Here is a 23,570-nt window from a genome sequence, read left to right on the forward strand (position 1 = left end):
TCTTTATGGTGGTGGTCTGGAACCAAACTTGGAGTACCTCTGAGATGTGCCTGCAATTGTAACAATTACTATGTACCAAGTGTCTTCTGTGTGCAGAAGCTGTGTGGGGAGTTTAATGTGCATCATCTTATTAATTCTTTACAACAGTGATATGAGTTGAGACAAAATGCCTCATTTTACAGTGTGGACTCCAGAAGCTAAAACGCTGCAATAGCTGTCCTTGCTAGGGTCACTCAACTAGTAAACGGAGGAGAGATTCTAACCTAGCTCCGCCAGCCATCACGTCCCTCTCCCTTTAGGACAAATGGTGGTGATGACAACACAAATTTCATCAAACAAGTCTTATGAAATGCATATAAACATTTAATATTCAAACAATGTAATTTATTAAGTCAAGGTCATAAGTTATATAAGATCATAAGAATATAATTTTAGTGCATATTATAGTTATGATGAATGGTAAAGTTATACCTAAGGAGTTTGAAAGATGTTGGACTTAAAGGTTGTTCATTAAAAAGGATTGAATGTAGGAAGGGCAGAGTAAGGGATGGCAATATTATTATAAGTATTTGTTTTGCAAAATAATACAAGTAAATAAATCTTTATCCTGGATATGTGCAATTGATACCTAAACCATTGGTACAAAATTGAGTTAAAGTACAGAATGAGCACTTTGTCATTTGCTCTTGGATGCACATTTAAGAAACTGCATTAAGGATTGTAAGCGATGTGGTACAAGGTAGCATGGAAAAGCCATGATATCTAAACTAAATTATTTGTCCCCCTGAAGTGTCTAAAAATTCATATTGGAATGTTGGACTATTTCTGTTACATATTCACTTTCAGAAGTAAACTTTTATATACAAATGTAAGCATGTAAATCTAATATGTGCTTGGATTATATGTGCATATCATCTAATATGTATAAATGATATTCATGAGTTATTACACTTAGAAATATATATCATTTTTAAAATCCCTTTTATATCTTTATAAATAGCATTTCTGTAAGTTAGCAACAATAGTATTATTCAAATCAATATTTTACAAAATAAACATTTTCAATTACATTGAGAAATATCACCACCAAAATCCATAATAGAATATTGATCTTCTATTAAAACCATATGATATAAATTAATTTTATCTTAGCTGAACATAAGTCTAAAGGTTAAGTTCATTTTTTTAAAGTGAAAATTTCAGATAGAGTTAAGCCTCAAACATAATTTAGCTACAGTTTTAACTCTATTTTTACTAATGTATTCTCCTTCATGGGGGCTGACCATCATCATCATTATCATCAGCTGCATCATATTAACTTTATTTTGAGTGTGCATTATTTTTGAAGTTCTTTGCTAAACATGTATTTCTCATTTGAATGTGGCAATCTTATTATGAAATAGGTTCCCATTTTACAAGTCAGACGATGACTGTACCTTGGGCGAGAAGCACACTTCTCCACAACTCTTACAGCTCATTGTTGACGTTCCTGGAACACAGCTCAGCTGGATGAGGCAGGAGGCATGCTCTTAACCTCCCAAACACTAAACCATAGTTGTTCCAGCCAGGAGCCCACTCTGACTTTTCTAGACTGTTAATGCAAAACATTGGTACAAGTGTGCAACTGCTTTGTAAAGAGGGCAAATGTTCTGAGTAAATGTAAAATCATTAGTCTAAATAAAATGACACTGGATTTTTAAAACACTTGAACTTATTAGTTTGTCTTAGTTATTTCCATTTTTCAATGTAGTATGTCTGCCTGCTCATCATTACTGGCAAGACGCACGGAGCTCCTGGATTGCTGCTTCCAGCACACATTTAATAGGGGTTTCCAGGAAACACCAAGTAACTGCAGGATGAGCAATTGGTTTTCACCTTTAAGACAAGCAAGTTGGAACTTTTCCTGCCACAGCATTTTAAGAACATCCATCCTGGAATGGTAAAGAAATGAAATAAATGCAAACATTTAGCTGTTAAATAAAGGTGTCTAGTATATATGTTTCCAGGCAATAACAGCAAATATGGGCTTTGTTTATACACAGTATGTAAAGTTATGCCTCTCTAGGTTTGCTGCAGTTCACTAAATGTCCAAAATAGATAGAACGAAGTTATTGTCTATGTCCTGATATGAAGATATCTTTAAGGTATTCTTACCAAGTGAAAAAGGCTTATACAAAGGTCTATTGTTTCTAGGTTTGTGTAAAAACAACATATAAAATATTTAACATACATTTTGTTTATATCTGCAAAAGAACACTGAAAGTCTCCATAAGACAATAATAGAGGTCAAGATTAAGTGATGTTTTCTCAGTGTGTCTACCTAATGAAGCTGTTTCACTAAATAAATAGTTTTAGTTCTAGATCATGTTATAAATTAGAAACCCCCAATTATTTTTTCCTTGGAGTTACTTACCTAATGAATCATTAAGAACATTTACTCTAAGTAATTTTGTTAAATTTATATTAATCCTATTTAACATACTATCATGCAAAGTTATAATTCCCCAAAATAGGGGGCTGGAGTCACATATAAACAACAGAAAAAGTAAAACTATTAAGCAATGCTTGCTTAATTTTCCAAACGATACAGTGATGACATAGAATATGCAAACAGCTGATGGACAGTCATTAAATTCAATAAATGATGCCTGTTAAACAGGGAACTCATGTCTGTGTGTAAGGCTGTAGTGTATGAAGTGATCAATATTCATAGACTGAGTACATGAGAAGCCAAGACTGCCCTTCCCGAATTCCTAACTGCCTTGGGAAAAGTGCCAATCTGTGACAAAGTTCCCATCAGAGACAGAGAAATAAGAAAGATGACAGAGTGTTTCTTAAAAATTGAATCTTTTAGTATTTGAAAAATTGTCATTAGAGTGAAATCACTATTTCTAATCATTCAATATTTCTCTCATGATATATTGGTGATAAACAAATCACTTTTGTTTTTGGTTTTAATATGCTAGTGGCTTCTTATTTTTTCTAACTGGTTCAAAATCCCAGAAGTTTAGGAATCGCTGCCCTAGAGAAATTACAAAAGACCAAACTGTGGCAATCAGGAATTATATTCAGAATATTACACAGATAATAACCATGTATGTTCATGAATAGATTTGGTTTCAGCTAAAGCCCTACATGGACTTTATACTATTCCCCTAGAAGGAAAGGAATTTAAAATCTGACTCACATTTTTAGATCAAAAGCAAAAAGCATAGGTGAAAAAGAATGGTCTCAGAGTCACACAGTGACACACTTAAAACAGAAGTCATTTTCTTTTATGAGGGAATTAGAGAAGCTTCATTCTTTAGCAATGGTTACAGGAATTCTGCATTTAAGACAGGAAGTCTCAAAAATTGTGCAAAGAATATAATGCTTTTGTTTAAAGAAATAATCCTTTATTTGGTCACAGAATCACAGAAAAGTTAATTTGCTAATGAGGTTTCTAAAAAAAATAAGCAAATCTTAAGAGACCAGAGACTATATTCTTTCATATAGATGTTCAGATTAATCCCACTAAGTAGAAATTTTGCCTTGTAAACAGGAGGAAATCTTATATCTTCATTGTTTTTATCATCTTTTCCTCTATATTATGAAATGCACTGTAGTGGATCTCAGTATCAGAGTGAGTTCAAAGGTCTGTGCATGGAATTTGAAGAGAGGAGAGGCCTCTGTGAGTTTGATGTCAAAGGCACAGTGACCCTGCCAGCTGGCCGGCCCTCCTCTACAGAAAGTGCTCTCCATCCAGTCACCTGCTCCCGTCTCAGGCTGTCCGCGGGGCTGAGAGCACCTTGGCAGAGGGTGCTTCGGAAGTTCCCTAGCTGAGAAGAGGGCAGAAAGTTTGAGCTGCTCTTAGATGATCCAAAAGTTTCCGGGCTTTCAGTGGACTTTATTGCCTCCTTTTGTAAAAACTGTGTGAATTTTGTTAACGTGGCTTCATTGATTTCAGAGGTTCAGGTTCACAGTCCCACTCTGTGACAAACACAGCCCTAAAAATAGAGGAAAGGTATGTTGAAACTTGCCTTTTGTAAGTAAATCAGTCATGAATGTTTCACTTATGTAAACCTCTGTGACACAACTTTGGAGAATCACATTGCTGTCAGTCTCTGAGGATGTAGAACAGATTCTATGTGGATTCGCAAATCTGCATGTTATTAGGTAAATTTACCAGTGTAATAATTGCATACATATATGCAGTATATACACACATATGTATACACACACACACGACTTATTTTGTTTACTGCTATACTTCACTAGCTCTTTGTCACACAGAGTCCAAATGACATACTATCTGCTTTATTTGGTACAGTTGGCTCATTGAGGGGTTATAATGGCAACAAAATTGTGCGTATGGAGTAGGCATGACAGATAAGGAAAAAGAAAATGAAACAAAACAAACAAAATGAAAAACTTTTACAAATGCTTCCTTACAGAATGTTTTTTCTGGTTATAGCTAATATGAAATTGATACAATTTTTTTTGAGATCAAGCATGTAAAAAAGTTATTTTAAAGATTTTGAAATTTTTTGATGCTAATTTTATATAAGCTCTATACTATTTTCCATATGTTATGATCATAATTTATGTTCAAAAGCATGTCTCATGTCATAAACTGTAGTAGTAAACTACACAATTGATATAAAGAAATAGCCTTGGCTGGTGTGGCTCAGTGGATTGAGTGCCGGCCTGTGAACCAAAGGGTTGCCAGTTTGATTCCCAGTCAGAACACATGCCTGGGTTGTGAGTCAGGTCCCAAGTAGGGGGCATGTGAGAGGCAACCACATACTAATGTTTCTTTCTCTCCCTTTCCCTCTCTCCAAAAATAAATAAATAAAATCTCAAAAAAAGAAATATTGAGGGAGGCATTAATTAAATATTCAGTGTGCATTATTATTCTTTATCATTCCCTTTCTTAGTGATGCATCCTTTTTTCTCTGGCTTTTACGTATCCTGTTTTTCCTTTTCTTCAGCTCTGGCTATGTTTTGACATGTGCTGAAGATCCTGTGACTGTTTTCTTGGGAATTTTATGCTACTCAGAAGTTATTAACAAACCACAGGAGAGTAACTCAATATTTGCAGTTACTTATTCGTACTCTTTTGGAAAGAACCCATGACTCTTTGGAAGCAAATTGTTTCTCCCCACACCCCACCAAACCTAGAGCTGAGCGTTTTACTATCTTCTTTGTCCATTAGAATGAATTAAGTAAGTTACTCTCAGGAAGGGGCTGAACCTCATTCAGTTGTGAAGTGAGCAGTGTTTTTCCCTACACTTGCTTCCATTAGTCTCCATGAAATTCTTAATGGCACATGAGGAAAGTCTCCTTTTGCTGCAGCAAAGCAAAGGTTTCACAGAACTGGTGTGATAAAAAGTTTCGCTGGGTTCATGAAGTCTCTTCTTCTAAAGTGGTTTCACATGCTCATAGGCACAGCTTAATGATTTTATATCTTTTCACTGCACGAATACTACTTCTGAACAACTTTGGATTCTCTGTGACATTCTTGACTAGATTAAAAAGTCTCCGATTTAAAAAAATGTTAAGGGGACCATTAGAATACTATTTTATCATACAAGGTGGAACAAAAGCAGCTTAGTGTTGTGAGTACATGAAACACAGAGCTTGTTCTGATATTCTTATTTATTGTGATTGAGTTATTTTTCATAGAAACCACTGTAAACCTACTTTTGCCCCACCTGTATTTGAAACCTGTTTTATAAATGAGATCTTAGACAAGAAAAAAATTGTAAACTCAAGTGTGGGCAATAGATCAAAATGGCACTATTAGAGTCTAAGTAATTTTTTCACACAGTGTAATTTTGTGAAATATTTGTGATCTTTTACAGATTATAAAATCATATTAAATTAATCATTCATTCATTTGTTGCTTCAGCAAATACTTAAGGGCTTATTGTGTTTTAAGTCAAGTGTGCCTGCTCTGAGGAAAAAGTCTAAATGCCATGGTGGCCTACTGTTAATGTAATTCATTCTGTTTGGTGTCGAAATAGATAGATACACATTGATATGTAGCATTTTTCTTAGAAATACTGCTCAGCAATTTACTGAAAATTTATTAAACTTATACCTGTATCAATACCTACATTGGTACTATAAACAAATAAGTGACTAAGTTAAATCTAAACAATAAAAACAAATAATGACCATTTATTTTTCCAGTTTTGTGCCCTTTATTTCCTCTTCCAGTCTCATTGCTGAGGCTAGGACCCCGATACTATGTTAAGTAGGAGTGGTGAAATCTGATATACCTGTCTTGTGTCTGATCTTGAGGTGCAGGCTTTTAGTTTTTGCCAGCTGAGTATACTGTTGGCTGTGGGTTTGTCATATGCATCTTTCATTGTGTTGGGGTGTGTATTCTCTATTCTCACTTTGCTGAAGGTTTTTACCATAAATGAGTGCTGGGTTTTATCAAATTACTTTTCTGCATCTATTGACATGATTATGTGCTTTTTACCCTTCATTTTGCTTATGCGGTGTACAAATAACTTTTAAGAGATTATATGGTACAAAAAGCAATGGTATCCAGAGATGCAATTAATTCTGTTCTATTGTTCTTTTAACCATTTAGGGAAAATACAGACCTGGCAGACCAAAATAAGGACTATAATGTCAAATGTGGAATGATAGAAAGCGAACTAATCTGAGTACAAGAAACTGAAGTATTATTTTTGTCTTTTATATCAACTGTTCAGGCTTACTTCCTGATTGTTTCAATACCTTCTGCTGCTAAACTCATAATTTTAATGCTTTATATAATAGGCACAATCAATGTTAGGATTATGTTTGACAAAGCTCACTAAAAGTCCATCACATGAATATTATACTAAATTGCAGTTTGCAATATAAAATCTAATTAAGATAAAATGTTCTGAACCTGTACGGAAGATGGGGCTAAATCCACTCTTCATGTGTGGGAATTCAGCCACCAGTAATGCAAAGAATTATGTTCAGAAGAATGGATCAGCAGCAGAATTATGTTGAAAGAGTCTGTGGTTATTTCATTCATATGTTCATTTAGTATATATTATTTTTAGAATTTACATCACAGAATTCTATTAGGAATATACATAAATGGCACATCAAAAGTAGGTTTTTTAAAAAGTCAGCCAGCCTTTTAATAGGATTCAATTACAATTAGTGAAGGCAATTATTTTTAACTGCTATGCTAAATAATTTTTTAAATAATTTATGATATTTAATAAAATCCTGGTGACAAAACAGGACATGAAAACTATAGGAAAATGTTCTTTCACTATTTCTAGGCCTTTCCACAGAGCTGGAATTACAACAAGTTTTTTCAGATACATTCGATCAAGAACAAAATACCGTACTTTCTTGTTATTTGCACGTGTAAACAAACACAATTGCATGGTTATTTTTACCCAGTCTTTGTTATGCCTTTTTCAGGGGTTTTGCTGTAATATATGTGGGTGAGTAATGGCAGTGTCTTTATTCTGGGATCTAAACCGAAGGGGATATAAATACTTGATCAATTCAGTTGGCCAATGGGGATCCTATACAACAGCTTCTACTCGCAATTGCACTTCATTCTGATGTCAACTGGGCTCCGGTCAGGCAGGTTTCATTGAATTTTCTACATGAATCAATTGATCAGAGCTTGTTAAGAGTGTCAATAACGTTCTCCCACTTACTCTCTTCATCCTGCTCTGGCACTTGTGGCCCGTTAAGCTTGTGCTGAAGCACAGCTGATTGACAGTTTCTGATTATACAGGAGAGATTCCCTCATCCAATCTACAAACACAGGAATGTTCTACCTATAACAAACAAATAGGTTATCTCATTTTCCTTTCTCTTTTTTTTCCCAAAAGAAAATTTCTGGCATAGTTGTTAGGTACTGCCCCCAAAACACTTCAGTGTGTCTGAGTCAGTTGGAATAGGCATGAGCTTTGGAATGCTTGAGCCCTGCTGGCTACCATAACCCAGGCTAACTAGGACTTTTCCTGGGTTTCTCACTGCATTGCCTTTGTCATCTGTAAAATGAAATTTCTACATGCCTACCTTTCAGGGTGTTTATTATCTGATTTAAAAATATAAAATTCCTAATATTTTATCTTGTTGAGGCATTCAAAACTACTGATTTCATTTGCTTCTTTCTTTCAAATCTTGAGTCCTCTCTGAACAAAAGTATATTCTCTCACTTTTTAAATGGAAAAGTAGCAACATCATCGGCACTTAGAGCAAAAAGGCGCACTATGCACTTCCTACTGGCACTGTGATTCGGCCAGCAACTCTTTTGAGAAAATGTTTGGCTTCTACAAATTTGGGGTGGCTATTTTGTTTTCTAGTTTCTAAAGGCCTTTCTGAATATTTTAATTAAATCACTTCAAATTACAATTTGTATTAAATATTTTCTAATTTTTAAAATTAAAATCTGTTTTGATGAACAAGGAGACAGCAGGAAAGCAATTCTTTTTTCCTGATTGGACCTTCACTCATTTGTACATGAGTTTAAAATGACTGAACATCTATAAAAAATTAAACATATTCATTAGAGGTTAGAATATGTTGGATCTTTATAATGTAAGTTTTTAATAATCTTCTCCCTTCCATCTAAAAAAAATAGCCTACCCTAAAGCTAACTTTTTTGTTGTTTAATAGAAAGATAATGGAAAAAAGTCAATAAAAAGTTAAGATAACATTGGAACAAAAATTGTATCATTAAGAAAATTTTAATATATAAAATATATTCATGCTGCCACTCCATTTTAACTTGTGGCTTCAAAACCAACAAAAGACACAATGCTAAAAAAGTAAAGAATAGTACGATTACCATACTTAAACCCAAAATCATGCCAAGTACTACATAAAAACTTGTAAAATTACAATTTTTCATACGGAATGAATGACTTTGAAATTAACCACTGACAGCAATAGAAGTTATATAGTCATTAGCAAAAGACTATATGCTGTCTTATTAGTATGATTCATTATAATTCTCAGTTCTGTTAAATAAAAATATATTTAGATATCAAAGTGCCATTAAACCAAGAGTTATAGAAAAGTTCATTCTGAAATGTATGTTACTATATTACATTTATAGGTTTGAGAGACTTGGACTCTCTTAATTGAAAATTTTATGGCAATGTGTTAAGTAATTGTACTTCAATGCAATATGGTATGCTTATTGGGGATCTCTGGTAGTACCTTGCACCCAGGAACATAGAATTTATACCTGATTCAGCTTAAATTACCCAAGTCCCTGAATATTTTAGACTTTCAAGAGGCAGGATAGTGACAATCTTTTATTCTAATGGCTTGAAGATAATTATTATAATTTCAAAATTTGTGGATTTTCATTTGTAAAAATGAAATATAATTTACTTCCAATATACTGTAAAAATGTATGTAAACTGTCTAGAATTGTGATGGATACTTAGCAGTTGGAAAATAAAATTGCCATGTATTTCTCACATGGCCAATAAATGAGAAATAGCATCAATTCCAAAATTTTTTTTTCAGGTTTTGTATTAAACATTTCCAGTTGCCTAATTTTGTCCCCAGCCATTTCAATTGTGATCTTCAAATAATATTTTATTTTATTTTGCTTTGGTAATTATCTTTTCCCTAGAATATTTACATTTTCCTAGAAAACTGTGCTTTCTAAAGGATGAAATTAATGTGTTAACTCTAATATTTCTTTCTATACGGATAGTACCAATTTTATCTTTTAGATACAGTGGTGGGTAAAAGTACATTTACAGTTGTTGATATGGAAAAAAATGCACTTCGTGATTATTTAACTTTATTAACTCAAAAGAATGTCACAACGGCACGATGCACTTAGGTATAACCTCATGGGTTTTCAGGTTGCTGGCCTTCATTGTCACTCATTCCTGTGGTCTGCTTCCTGTATTCAAGCACACTTGAGCACAGTTCTCTATACACCTGCTTTTGCCCCATCCTGCATTTCCTTTATAAAACTACGAGGAAGAATTCCTTTTTGATGTCTGTTTTAAATACTGCTTATTTCCTTCATGTTTGGTGGAATTTGTTGTTTGTATTTTTAAATGAATTTTAAGCAAAATTAATAATGATTCATTCTCAATACAAACGGGAATGATGTTTTTTCCTGTATTTGTGGTTAGTGCAGCTCTGATTAGGGGCACTCACCTTCTGATGATTGGGTCCTGCAGAGGTGGCCGTTTCCTGCTGCTCCTAGTGCTGTGCCCTTTGAGTCACTCCTTCACTGGTCCGGTCCCAGGTCCCCTCTGCTCCGATAGCTGCAGGACAGGGGAGTGGGTGGCTCTGATGTGCTGTGTGTTAAGTTGACAGACAGTCTTGTCTTGACTCCAGTGATTTGTTTCTGATTGTATAATTATTTGTGGATGCTCGTGGACACACGTTTTCGCATGACCTTTCATCTTTGTGACTGTAGGTTCTTTAGCTTTGGTTCTTCCAAAAACTATTCTCTAACCTCATTTCTTGCGTATATGGCTTTTTATTTTCCATCTCTGATATTAAGTTTCTTTTATTTTTGTACTTCTCTCTGTGACCCCTCATGCCCTACTTGATATAGCAGGAATAATTTATTTCCATAACACGACAAACAAAACAATAAAAGCAAGTATATACGTAAGGTCCCGATGAGTGCAGAAGTTTTGTTTGCTTGCTTGTTTGCAGGGTTTTCTTTCAGCACACGCATCAGTCCCAATCAGCCCGCACTGCAGCGCCTGTGTCTGCCGTCAAGGTGTTCCCTCTCCCTGCCACCCCGTCCTTCCTTCATTTCAGAATACACGGTCTTAGATTTATACATTTTTCTTTCCCCTTAGGATCCCGCTTCTCCCTCTCGGCTTGGACTTACGTTCTCCATCAATAAGCTTTAACTGCTTTTCCCTTTAAATAGAAGAGGAAATGGCTTCAGGGTGTTCGGAACTGTCACTGGGGGTTTGAGGAGTGAAGTGAGAGAAAAGAAAAGCTGCCCAACCAAACTTGAATCGACATGAGCAGGTAAATCAGGTATCTCTATTGTTAACGTCAAATCCACTTTTACTGTTCATTTTATTTTGTTTATGATGACAGAATTTGCATCACCATTTTTTTATCTTATCAAAGGCCTTTGTCTTCCATTTTCCTAGCTTGTTCTGAACCAAGGCTTTGAGAGATGTTTTTTAAAAAAACAAAAACTTGGCCCAGGGAATGAATGAGAAGTTTAGCAAAATCCATACTGACATATTACACTTCAGTGACATTTAATTTTTTTTAATTTTTTAAATTTACTTTTCATTGTATTTTTTCCATTACTATTTAGTCCACTTGTACCCCCCTCTCCCCAGCAGTCACCACACTGTTGTCCGTGTCCATGAGTCCTTTCTCCTTTTTGTTTGATCGGCCTACCCCTCATGTTCAGTGAGATTTTTTAAAAGGGGAGCACTAAACCATCAGCTCTATTTATTGAGTCAGGTTTTTAAACTGTAATATTTTTTCTTCACCTTTATGTTGTAAAAAGGATGAAAATGAAAATCACATGTATTTCAAATAAAACAATATTAACTAGGGACAATAAATCCATTGTGGAAACAGTCATAAATACGATAAGATCTGAAAACAAATTATTTTTATAGTTTGCTATAAGGTCAAAATTAATAGTCAACCTGTTTTAAATACTGATTTGGATATTTTGTAATGCAGCCTAAGTCTATTAAGGCAAAGTGTAAACATTAGAGTTTTTTAAGCAAAAGAATACGCTTGGAATATTATTGGTACATCATTCACAGTTTTTAAATTTAATTCTTGAAGTCAATAGAAAGAGGTCCACAATGTCTCATATCTTCCCTTCCTTCCTTATGTCTCAGACCAGTGATTTTCAACAGGTGTGCCACGGGAATCTTTAAAACATGCAACAGCTCACCGGGGCACTGACTTGGTTCTCTTAGATTGTCAAATTTAAAAAAATGACAACAGCCAACACAATAATAGCCATCCAGTGTGAATGAATGAACAAGATACCTATTTTTGTCAGATCGGCAAAAAATATAGTTTTCAGGGTGCCACAGAAATTTGGGAATTAGTTTATGTGTGCCATGAAAATAAAAAAAAGGTTGAAAATTGCTGTCTTAGATTTTGTTTCCTTCCTTCATCGATGGTCCACTATTTCACCTGGACTCAGGGACACAGTTCAGAAGCAATAGCATCATAAAACATCTTACGGACTTAGGTTTTTCAAGTGAAAAGATACATGTATACTTTTCCCTCTTGATAGATGTTATTTATTGTTTTTTTTAAGATTTTGTTTATTAATTTTTAGAGAGGGAAGGGAGGGAGATAGAGAGAGAGAAGCATCAATGTGCAGTTGCTGGGGGTCATGGCCTGCAACCCAGGCATGTACCCTGACTAGGAATCGAACCTGCAACACTTTGGTGCACAGCCCATGCTCAATCCACTGAGCTATGCCAGCTAGGATATGTGTTATTTATTGTTTATGTATCTGTGGTACAAGAATTCCTCCTTAGAAATGCTCACTGGACAGTTTTGTTCCCCATAGCTTTGGCAGACGGACATCGCCTCTTCACAACATGAACGTCGCATTTCTTCTTTTTTTAACTACGAATTTTTTAATTTTATGTTTTAAGATTTTATTTATTTTTAGAGAGAGGGAAAGAGAGGGATAAAGAGAGGGAGAGAACAATGCGTGGTTGCCTCTTTCATACAGTTACCTGGGGATCTGGCCTGCAACCCACACCTGTGGGGATGGAACAGGTGACCCTTTGGTTAGCAGGCACACGCGCAATCCACCGAGCCAGGCCAGCCAGGGCAGCCTCGCGTTGCTTACAGTTTGGCAATATAGGAGGAGTTCACCACATCATACAGTAACAGAGAGGGAAAAAAATTTAGTGTTTACCTACAAGAATGTTTTCTCCATTAGAAAATTGCTAATATAAACTACTGGTTTTACTGCTGAGTCATTTCTATCTGTTTTGTAAGTCTTCAAAAGACTGCTAGGATTTACTATATTGTTGACATTTGCAGAAAAATATTTAACATGCTTCCATTCTGTGTACTGCTTTTCAGATAAGAAAATCACACTTTGCTCCTATTTACCATACCCTAACAATCATTCATTCGAATTTTATTAGACTACTGTTTATTTCAAAACACTCATTATTGTTTGAAAGTATGTAAGTGGCATACTAAGTAGTTCAATATCCCATCTTTTAATTTTGTAATTAGAATGCATTCAAGCTGTGCCTCTGAGTTTTCCTAATGCCCTAAACACTAAATTGGAGTGTGTTCCAAAATCATACATTAAACAGAAAATCTCTGAATTAGTAACTTAAAGTTTAGCTTTATACACCAAGGAATTTTACTCATTAGCAAGTAATTTAAATTCTTTCTTTTCCCCACCCCTTTCGCCCCAGGGAAAAACTTGTTTAGCTAAGCTTGTTTCTCAGACCTTCCTTCTGAAACGTGAGGGACAAACACAGCACAAAAAGGATTTCAGGGCACACAGAGATCCTTTAGCATCCTTCGTCTCTCTGTTTGAAGTCTGTGTCAGTCTCCTGTGTTAGGGAAACTGGGCTGTCATTGACAAGGAAGAAAGGGTCTTGAAAATTGGATCTGCAAAGAGAACACGGGCTTCTTAGGCGTCGCTTTCCTTGTAGCTCCCGCACTGGTTCGCAAAGGCTGCCATAACAAAGCATCTTAGACAACAGAAATTTACTTCCTCACCATTCTGAGATCAAGGTGTGGCAGGGTTGGTTTCTTCTGAGGCTTCATTCCTTGGCTTGCCGTCTCTCTGTGTGTCTTCACACATACTTCCCACAGTGCGTGTCGATGACCTGTCTTTCTTCTAGAAAGTTCACCAGTCGTTTTGGATTAGGACCTACATCAGCGACCTCATTTTCATTGAATCTCTCTTTTAAAGACCAAATCTCCAACCTCCAACTGTGGTCACATTCTAAGGTACCGGGGGTTAGGATTTTAATATACAACTTTGGGGAGACACAATTCAACCCATAACACACTCAATAAATGCTCTCATTGTAGGGGACCGGTTTGTTTCAGCCTGGCAAATGTGACTCAGCTCTGTATGGAAAACCTATAGAAGCGAAGTGGTGGGCAGGAGCCAGACCTTCAAACCGAGTTTTTCCATGGGAATCAGGCCTAGAAAATGCATACTGATTGGTATGGCTTGCTCTTGCTAAAACTCCATCACCCTGGTCTGAAATAACATGTGTATTGTCTATCTTCAAGGTAATTCCCAAAGCCTGTGTGAATTCACCCAAGGACAGAGCTAATCAACTTGCCACCATTCCCCTCTGCATGTTATTTTTATTTCCTTGATTGTACCTAAAATATAGACAACAATATTCTATATAATAGATAATAAATCTTCCTCTGATGTAAGCCCCGAGAAAAACAATAAAAGCCTGTCTAGGCAAGGGTCGGGGTGCTCTCCTTTTGGGAGAGTGGCCGAGGCACTCATAGGTTTTCTCTCCCCTTGAGAGAGTAGCCATGCAATTCCCTTTCTCTCCACAGGATTGCTGTCACCTGTGCATTGATTTTCTCTTTCAGCCACAACAGGTGGAACTCTGCTGGCTGGAGTCCACCACACCTCATCACTACCGAAATGGCCCTAATAGAACCTAACATCATGGCCGACTGCGATGAGGCTGCAGAGATAAAGCTCACAAGGAGCTCTGGCCTCCAGGAGCAGCTGTAGGGCTGCTGTTCCATGAGGGGACCGTGGGCGATGATGACTCTCCACATAAAAAGTTTGCCCCGTTGTGTGGGTGGGCTTCTGCCCCCTAATGTCTCTCACAGGCTTGACATCCCATAATCTTCCCTCTCAAAATAAATGTATGATTGCAAAGCTAATATTTTCTACAAATTCAACATGGATGGGGCTGGCATAGATGATATGAAAAAAAGATTAAATGTGCCTTGTGAAGTATTCATAGGCTTTACTATCCAGCACAAAAATACATGAGGAAGTGCTTTTTCAAGTTTTTGCTAAGCCAGATATCTGAAGAATGTTCAAAGATGTTTTACTGATCTATAAATGCTGTGAGTTTTGCTGATGGAGGAGCATATTTTGCACCACGTAAGTTCTTACGCACAAATATATAATTTACAACCACTCTATTCTGGGTTTTTCCCACCTAGTAGATTTTCCCCACCCAATAAATAGCTGCATGGGCTTTTGTGTTCTAATTTATGTATGTTGGCTGTAGATATTTAGTTGCTGAGATGAGCATTATCCCCCAATTTAAATTTAGATACAGAAAAATAAAGCATGTTAAAAATTCTAAAAATGTTTTAAATAGAGTAGCTAAAGATTCTATATTTGTGCCTACATGGAGAATCATTCCTCAGAAAAGTCTTTGAGGCGGAGAAAGTTTTATCTGGAATCAGCCCAAGTACCGCTCTTCTGATTGCTCGGGCTGTCGTCCTGGACGTGCCCCCAGGGGTTTTGTCTTTCCCCACTCGTGCTTTAGGCTTTGTAATTTGTCACCTGGCCTTCAACTTAAGAGAGCCCAAAACACAAACAACAGTGAGTATTTCTCCCTCAAATATCAAGGAGCATGGTAAGGTACTGAGGATCGAAGTGCCAAATCCACAAATATTATTCTTCCACTTTTATGCAAAGACATTTTCCTCTAGCCTTGTGAAACCCTGTAATATCTTCCTCTATTAGACGACTGGATTTTACCACGTCTTTGGTAGCTTGACTTTTAACTCAAGTCAGTTATATTCCTAGAGGATTATAGCATCAATTGAGATGGCCATTTCGATTTTAAAGCCTCAAGGTATATTACATGCTTGACTTTAAAACCTTCACTACTATTCCACTTCTGCAACTTCCAAGCCACACACTAAACCCTGTCCTGGCTTAAAGCTACTCTTTAGTAATGTGACCCTTCCCATTCATTGCATCCTTATTCAGTAAATCCAAATCATTTTGGATTATTTTGCATGTAATTTCTCCTTCACCAAAAAGTACCACCTACATGTCTCACCTTTGCCATTCCTAAAGCTTTGGTCACTCAGAACATCTCCTCCTGAGCTGCTGCCGTGGGCCCCCAGGACTCCATAAAGTGGTACCTGCCAATGCTGTCTCGTCCCTGACCGACAGCTTCCTTTCTTTTTCCCGAGATGTTATTCCAAATCTTTCTAAGTTTTCACAGGGTATCTGTCCCATTTTGGCAATCTCTCTGCTCTCTCAGTAGAGAAACTGGCCTCATCTACCACAGGTAAATGGAGATTACTGGGTAAGGAGCCTTCAAAATTTTATCCTCAACCTAAACGCCTGTTTATAGCCACCCTATGCTTCACTGGAATTCTCCATTATGTCTTGTTCATCCAATCAGTGGCTGGGCCTGTATGTCCCCTGGGTCCATATCACTTTTTCAGCAGGAATTTTTTTCTCCATCAACCATCTATCTTTTCTGAATATTCAGAGTTCTGCTAGCACTTTCTGTCACCTTGAGAATATACCTAACTCTTGCTCTTCTTTAGAACGAAGCCCTTGTTCAACTATGTTTTCCTCTAGAGTTATATCACTTCCTCCCCTTCCCATTCACAGACAATTTTTTTTAAAATAGAGTAGTTGCCACTTTCTCACTTTCTAGAATCCTATTAGTGTGGAGTTAGCTGCCCACCTAACTCTCCCCAACCTGTTCTTTCGGAGTTGTCAGTGTCCCTGTAAATGCCAAACTCAAAGGTCATTTTTTTAAGTACTCATTTCCCTTGGTCCCTCTGTGGCATTTTCAATGCTAAAAATTCTTCCTTTGTAATGATTTTTACATTCTTGGTAACACCATTCTAGGTTTTCTCCTGTGTATCCCCTTCATTTTCCTCCCAGTCACTGACATGCCCCTCTTTCTCTGTTCCCTGTATAGACTTCTTGTGTATTTACACTCTACGTTCTTGGAATGACCTCTTGCACGCCGTGCTTCCTCTACCACCTGTTGCCTGGTAACTCCTCCAATAATGCCCTTTAGAATATTCCTATTCCTTCAGTGTTGTCTGTTAGAAATCTGCATATGAATGCTCAACAGAAATCCAAAAGTCGGTATGACCAGACAGAAGTCATTTTATTGTCCCAAATTCCTCAACCTTTCCCTGTGTGCTTCAGTTTATAAATACTGTTATTAGGAAGGTAGCAGGGAGAATTTAAAAGTCTTAGGTGGTAGAGTAAGGCAGTGTAAGTTCACATTTCTATGCTGTAGCAGCTGAGCTATTTAATCACGTTAAGGCTTAGTTTTCTCTTGTGTAAAATAGGCATACCAACACCAACTTTGCTGATTTAGGAAATGGATCCATATCATTGGCTACTTGTCAGTCAATGAATAACACAAAAGGTCAGATCTTCATACCTCTCACTCCTGCGTTTCATGCTGGGGATCCATGGGCTCAACTTAAAAGTTCCAAGCACCAAAGAGCACACTGTCATTTCTTACTCTACTCACATCAAGATTAGGTCTAGACTTTGAGTTTTAATTCAACAGTCGTAATAATTTGGAAGACAGCAGTAAGCATGTTCACCTGGGTTAACTTAGCCCCACCCATTTTTCACTGCTACCTGAATCCCTGAAGGTCAGGTAGGTCCTGATTTTACCCATGACAACACATGGACCTAAGCATTTCATCACTGACTGGTGATTTGTGGTTGGCACTATTTGTCCAAAGATAACGGTGGGGTGAGGCTGAGCTGACAGAGACTGAACAGGTAGGTAGTGGGTGAGTTTTATGGTCCAGAGTGGAGGTGATAAATGAGCGAGTAGGCCTCCATCCATTACTGTGTCAAGTTATTTTGCCATAGTGGCATCCAGATGCCTCCTGCCTCAATCTGAGGCCACCACTCGAGCCTCACCCTCTGTCATATAACAGTTATCTCACCGTTATCTCTGTTTCCTGTTTCCTTCTATAATTTCTTCAGACACTGATCTTTGTTAAGTTTAGTATCTTCATAAGAAATACAATCAGTCAGAATCTAATCAGGACCTATTTTAAACTCTGTCCTAAAATACACCCATTATATGAAGTTTGGGTGGTCTCTTGGAGCAAGGACACTTTGCCATCAGAGGGCACTTGCTCATATGTGTGCTAAAATTGTTCACAATAGCCCACACGACATTCCTCATACAATCTTTTTCTGAATTTTTCAAAGTTTCACCAATGCTTAAATAATGGAAGAATCCCTGCAAATAAGAACATGGTGCTTGTTTTCCATTGTCGAGTGACACATTACCACACAGTTAGCAGCTTTTCTTGTCTCGCAGTTCTGTGAGCTGGAATCTTGGCAGTCTGGCTGAGTCCTCTGTTCAGGGAGTCAGACTGCAGTGGAAGCTTTCGCTAGACCTTCCATCTCACCTGATGCTGAGGGATCTCTTCTCATCTCACAAGTTGTTGGCAGAATTTCTCTCCTCATGGTTGTGGGAATGAGGTGACTGCTATCTTGCTGGCTGTCAACAGGGGCTGTTCTTAGCTCCAAGAGGCTGCCTGCCATGTGATCCTCTTCGAGACATAGTATTCTGCTTCTTAAGGCTGGCAGGAGATATTCTCTTACTCCTTTTATGGATGCGTCCCACCCAGTGTATCCCTTTCAATTAATTCAGAGTCAACTGATTAGAGACCATCAATCTTTCTGCTATATAACACAATCATCACAGTGATATCCCATTGTATTCATAAACCCCATTCATGTTAAGGTTAGGTGATTACATAGGACAGGTACATTAGGGAGTCATATCAGAATGTTATAATGCCATAGAGTAAGTCCAAATAAATATTGCATTAATTGTGGATGCTCAATAACTGGGTCAATGAAGAGTCAATAGCAATTTTGATACCATCTAATAACAATTTAAGATGCAGGCTGCGGAAGTATAAGTACTTCCAAAATATAAATTAAAGTGGAAAAGAATCAAAGACCAGTGAGTAATTTATGAAACTCTTTTGACAGAAATTTGGTTTTAGGACAAATTTTAGCACCTTAAGATAATTAATAAAAGAATCATAATTTACTTTTTTGCTTATTTCTTATGAATTCAAAGCAGGTGGCTTTGTGAGACCATATGATTTAATTACAAAGGATCAAAAGGTTATAAATAACAAAATCCCTAATAATAACTTAATTATGCCTTTATATGGTAGATTTCTCTCCTTTTCCTCACATTCGTCTCAGAAACCTTTCCAAACCTCTTAACAATTGCTTAAAAATATATGAATTTCTGCTAACTCCTAAGGTAATAGAATATATTTCAAATTGCCCTTTCATATCTGAACTTAAAGGAGCAAGTTTTAATAAAACTGATCATTTCAGGGCCCTGCTATAAAATCCAATTATTAACCTGGGAACTAACTAAGGATACTTTAGTTAAGGGGAAAGCTACTAGATCATTAAACTTTTTCTTTCATTTTTACTAATCTGTAGTAATCTGATGTGCAATAGTCTTTAATTCTGTGGGTCCTGTTTCATAACACCTTAGGGAAGTTCATGATAATTAGAGATGGTCGATTTGAACTCAATAAGGAAAAGAAGAAAATAAGTGCACTCACTTTAACACAAAATGCAGAAAGCTGAGTAATGGAGGACCCACTTTTACTGATACACAATGTCAAATAGACCTGAAAATTTTGTCGGTCACAAGGAAATGTACATTGAATTTTCTCTCAAATGCATATGCTGTGATATTTTATCTATTTTGAAGTTCTGTTAAATATATTACACTGGCATTAAGTTGCAACATGGAACCTGAGAAAATTAAGCTTTTAAAATAATTTCCACTTATACAAGTCACAAAATTCAAATAATAAATTTATGAGTTTAAGGCATAATTAAAATATTTGGCAACATGACCTATTATGAGCATTAAAGTATATTTGCATATAATGCAGTTATTACTTTAGTTTTTTAGTGAGACATAATACTACATAAAATATATCATGCCACAAAATTCTTAATGCAGTAGTGATAAAATATTTTAAACTTCAATCAAAATACCATTAGATTCAAACTTATGTAAAAGATAGTGGAAATGTTCATTTTTATAATAATTTTACTACTATATCAGTACAAAGCTGGCAGTGATCTGGTGTAATGAGTGTGTAAACCCTTTGAAAATATTAATTATAACAATTTATGCTAGTGATTTAGTCAAACACTATTTAAAACAAGGTATAATTCTAGTCTATAAATTAAACTCAAAATATATTTGCTACTTTGGACATTGACTTACAAACTTTTAACATTTTTAAATGCAAAAAAAATATTTCCTTTGACTTTATTTTCTTCCCTCCCTTCATCCCTCCTCCTTTCTTCCATCCTATCATTTCCCTCCCTCCCCCTCTCTCTCCCTGCCTACCTCCCTTCGTTCTTGCCTGCCTCCATCTTTCTATTTTCTTGTGGCCAAATATAGGTCTATGAATAGAGGCACCTGCATCGAATTCCAAACACTGGATTACCTTTGGCTGTTTTATTAAAATGGATTTTGGATGAAAAGTTCAAAGGTAAGTAAAAGTTAATAGTAGTTCTATAACATGTGGAAAACTACGTACATTGTAACACAATTAATGTACTCTTCCACTTTACAGTAGGATTCCTTAAAGAGATAACACATTTATCTTCCTGAAAATAGAGGTGTTGCTAATAACTAAATCGCCATAGTTTGCATGGGCTGAATGGGCTCTAAGGCCTGTAACTCCATGAGATTTCTCTTGACGCTTTGAAATGATCACAAGTCTCAGTGAACACTTGTTTTGGTGATAGATACACCACTGAGCTAGGATTCAGGTTGTATTGTTGGAGGTAATAGAGCGCAGTGGGCAAGAGAGGGGTTGTGGAAATGCAGGAGATGGGGTTCATGTCTCCTACTGTGGCTCGCTTGGGCAGATGGCCTGATCATCTGGGACTTTATTCCTTCTCTGTAAACTGAAATTAAAAAACAAACAAACCATTGCTTACAAAGTGACACAGTGGTTACAGGCTAGAATGTGATGTACAAAATGCTTAACACAGTGTCTGGCATATACTAATTTAATAAATGCTAGTATTTTTGGTTCCTTGAAAAACAGTTCCATAATCCAGTGAGTTGTGGGCAATATTCATTATTTTATCTCTCTAAAGAACTCACAATGCCCTATTGTTAACGAATTGTTCCAAGAAAAAGTATAGTGTCTTTTATGTATTTAGTTAAGGCTAACATTATGTCAGTGATTTGTAGGGCTCCTGTATGTGTATGAGAGAGAGAGAGAGAGAAAGAGAGAGAGAGAGACTAATGTTTCATTTTGCTTTTGTTCTGAAATGACCTGCTTTCTTGCCTTATTTCTACTTTATCTTTCCATCATCGTAAATAAAGATCATTTTGTTATATTGTCTTCAACCATATGAAATAATTGGAATTGGAAAAGTTAAAAATTGCACGTGAAAACACTTTCTGTTGATGAAAGTATTTATTGAAATTCTACACACAAAAATTCTTAATTTTTCCTTACAGTGGAGGTGTGGTGCTTTTTCATTCTGACTGGCAAATTATAGCTGCTTGGCAAAAAAAAAAATAGATTCCTAAAGATTTCTTTACCAATCTCATTTGCAAACCCTTCAAGTTTTGTTTGTATAAAATAACATCACTTTGTTTTATTTATTGAAGTTATCAGGGTGACATTGATTTGCAAAACATACAGGTTTCAAGTGCACAACTCAGTAAAATGTCACCTGCACCCTGCATCGTGCGCCTGTCTCCCCAAGCAAAGCCTCTTTCCACCCCCAGTTTTCCCCGCTGTGCCTGCCTCTACCTCCCACCCCACCCTCCTCTCCTGCTGGCTGTCACCACACTGTTTGTCTCTGTGCTATGTATATATGTTTTTTGGTTAATCTCTTAACCTTTTTCATCCAGCCCTCCAACCCCCGTCTCTTCTGACAACTACTAGTTGTTCCATGTATCCGTGCCTCTGTTTCTATTCTGTTCAACAGTTCATTTTGCTCATTAGATTCCATATATAAGTGAAATCATATGGTATTTGTCTTTCTCTGACTGGCTTTTGCCACTTAGCATAATAATCTCCACGTCCATACATGCTGTTGCAAAGGGTAAGACTTTTCTTCTTTTTATGGCTGCATAGTATTCTACCATCCCTATTTGATTATTTAAATTACCATATATATTTCTCATGCATTTATCAAATTATGAAATTTTTATATTGGGGATTTCTTAGTACTTTCTTCAGTTATTAAATATACCCCATCACTTAATATAAGGTGAGTTAATTATTTAATGTTATAAGGAAACACTATGAAAATCGATCAAAACATTATCAGTTTTAATATTAAATATTCTGTAATACATGGGAATTTCAAGTAAACAAAATTCAAGATAATTCTAAACTTAGAATAAATGCAAGTATATTTAAAGTATGTTTTTCTTTTCCTTTTTTTTTTGAGTTATGAACTGAGGATTAAAAAGGAAAGGGAAAGCTGTCAGAGAAGATTTGTATTTTTAGCTAAATGACAATGATCTAATCAATAGAGAAACTGTCCTTCCAGATGTTACCCTCGTAGCATATTTGTAGCAGCTGCACACGTTTTCTCGTATCACAGGAGCAGCAAAATGTCCTTCTTTGAACGTGCCTCTTTTCCCAGGGACAACATTGGCAAGCGGAGCTGGCTCTCTGAGCTCAATGAGCACAGAGCTTCTCAAACGAAGAACAGAGATGTGGGGAAAGCAGAGGGTCGCACTGTGGCTCAGCGGCAGTGTTCAGGGAATCAAAATCGAGGCGTTGAATATATTCTTTTTATTACTATTGTTTTTATTCTTTTCTCAGAGTTCAAAAACATAAACGTCTATAAAAGACCATGCGGTTTTTTAGTTATTATTTTCCTAAAGAATCTAATGCCACGCCAGGAGGAAGTTCAGGACAGACTGTCACACAAGAATAGAGCGCCGCAGGGTGTCTACCTATCGCGTCCACCAAGTTCCCTTCTTTCCCATTTTCCTCGCTTGCCCCGCCTTCATGTGCCGTGTGGCACACAGTCGTTACTCCCTCCACAAATCTGCTCACAAAAAGATTTTATATTTTTTTCATGAATTTACTTCCAAATGTTATCTCTCCAAAGTTTATTTGCATTTTATTTTAAACCTTATCTCAGACTGTGGAAGCAAAGAATTTAACACCCTGTTAAGGGGATTTTAAGCATCGCTTGGCAGGCAGGGGTATGTTTTCTGCGAGCAAATCCTTTTTCTGCTTCTCAGAAATAATATTCTCTGTAGTTGCTTCTCCAGGTGGGAAGGCAGAATGGCTTAGAAATAAAATCAACTGGGTTTAGGGATGGGCAGACATAAATTTGGGTCCCTGCTTCTGCCAGTTACTGCTTGAGTGATATGGGAAAAGTCACTTAACCTCTCATTTTCCATTTCAGTTAGACGAGTTAGCATTCAACTCTCCCTCACACGGCTGCTGTGAGAACTGAACAGGTTATTGAAAAAGTATATAATTAATAAATGGAAGCTATTATTATTGCATTAGCTTGGTTTGGGTTGAAGAGTAAGCATCTTCGATTTTCCTTTAATTATTAAATTATTTTTAATAGAACGGCA

The 23,570-nt window shown here is 36.5% G+C and overlaps 1 pseudogene; it reads left to right on the top strand.

The window, feature by feature from the left end:
- Positions 1-14,602: 14,602 nt before the first annotated feature.
- Positions 14,603-23,570, top strand: part of LOC114501507 — a 91,400-nt pseudogene continuing 82,432 nt past the window's right edge.

Source organism: Phyllostomus discolor, chromosome 3 (genome assembly GCF_004126475.2).
Source record: "Phyllostomus discolor isolate MPI-MPIP mPhyDis1 chromosome 3, mPhyDis1.pri.v3, whole genome shotgun sequence".
In the NCBI taxonomy this organism is placed as follows: Eukaryota; Metazoa; Chordata; class Mammalia; order Chiroptera; family Phyllostomidae; genus Phyllostomus; species Phyllostomus discolor.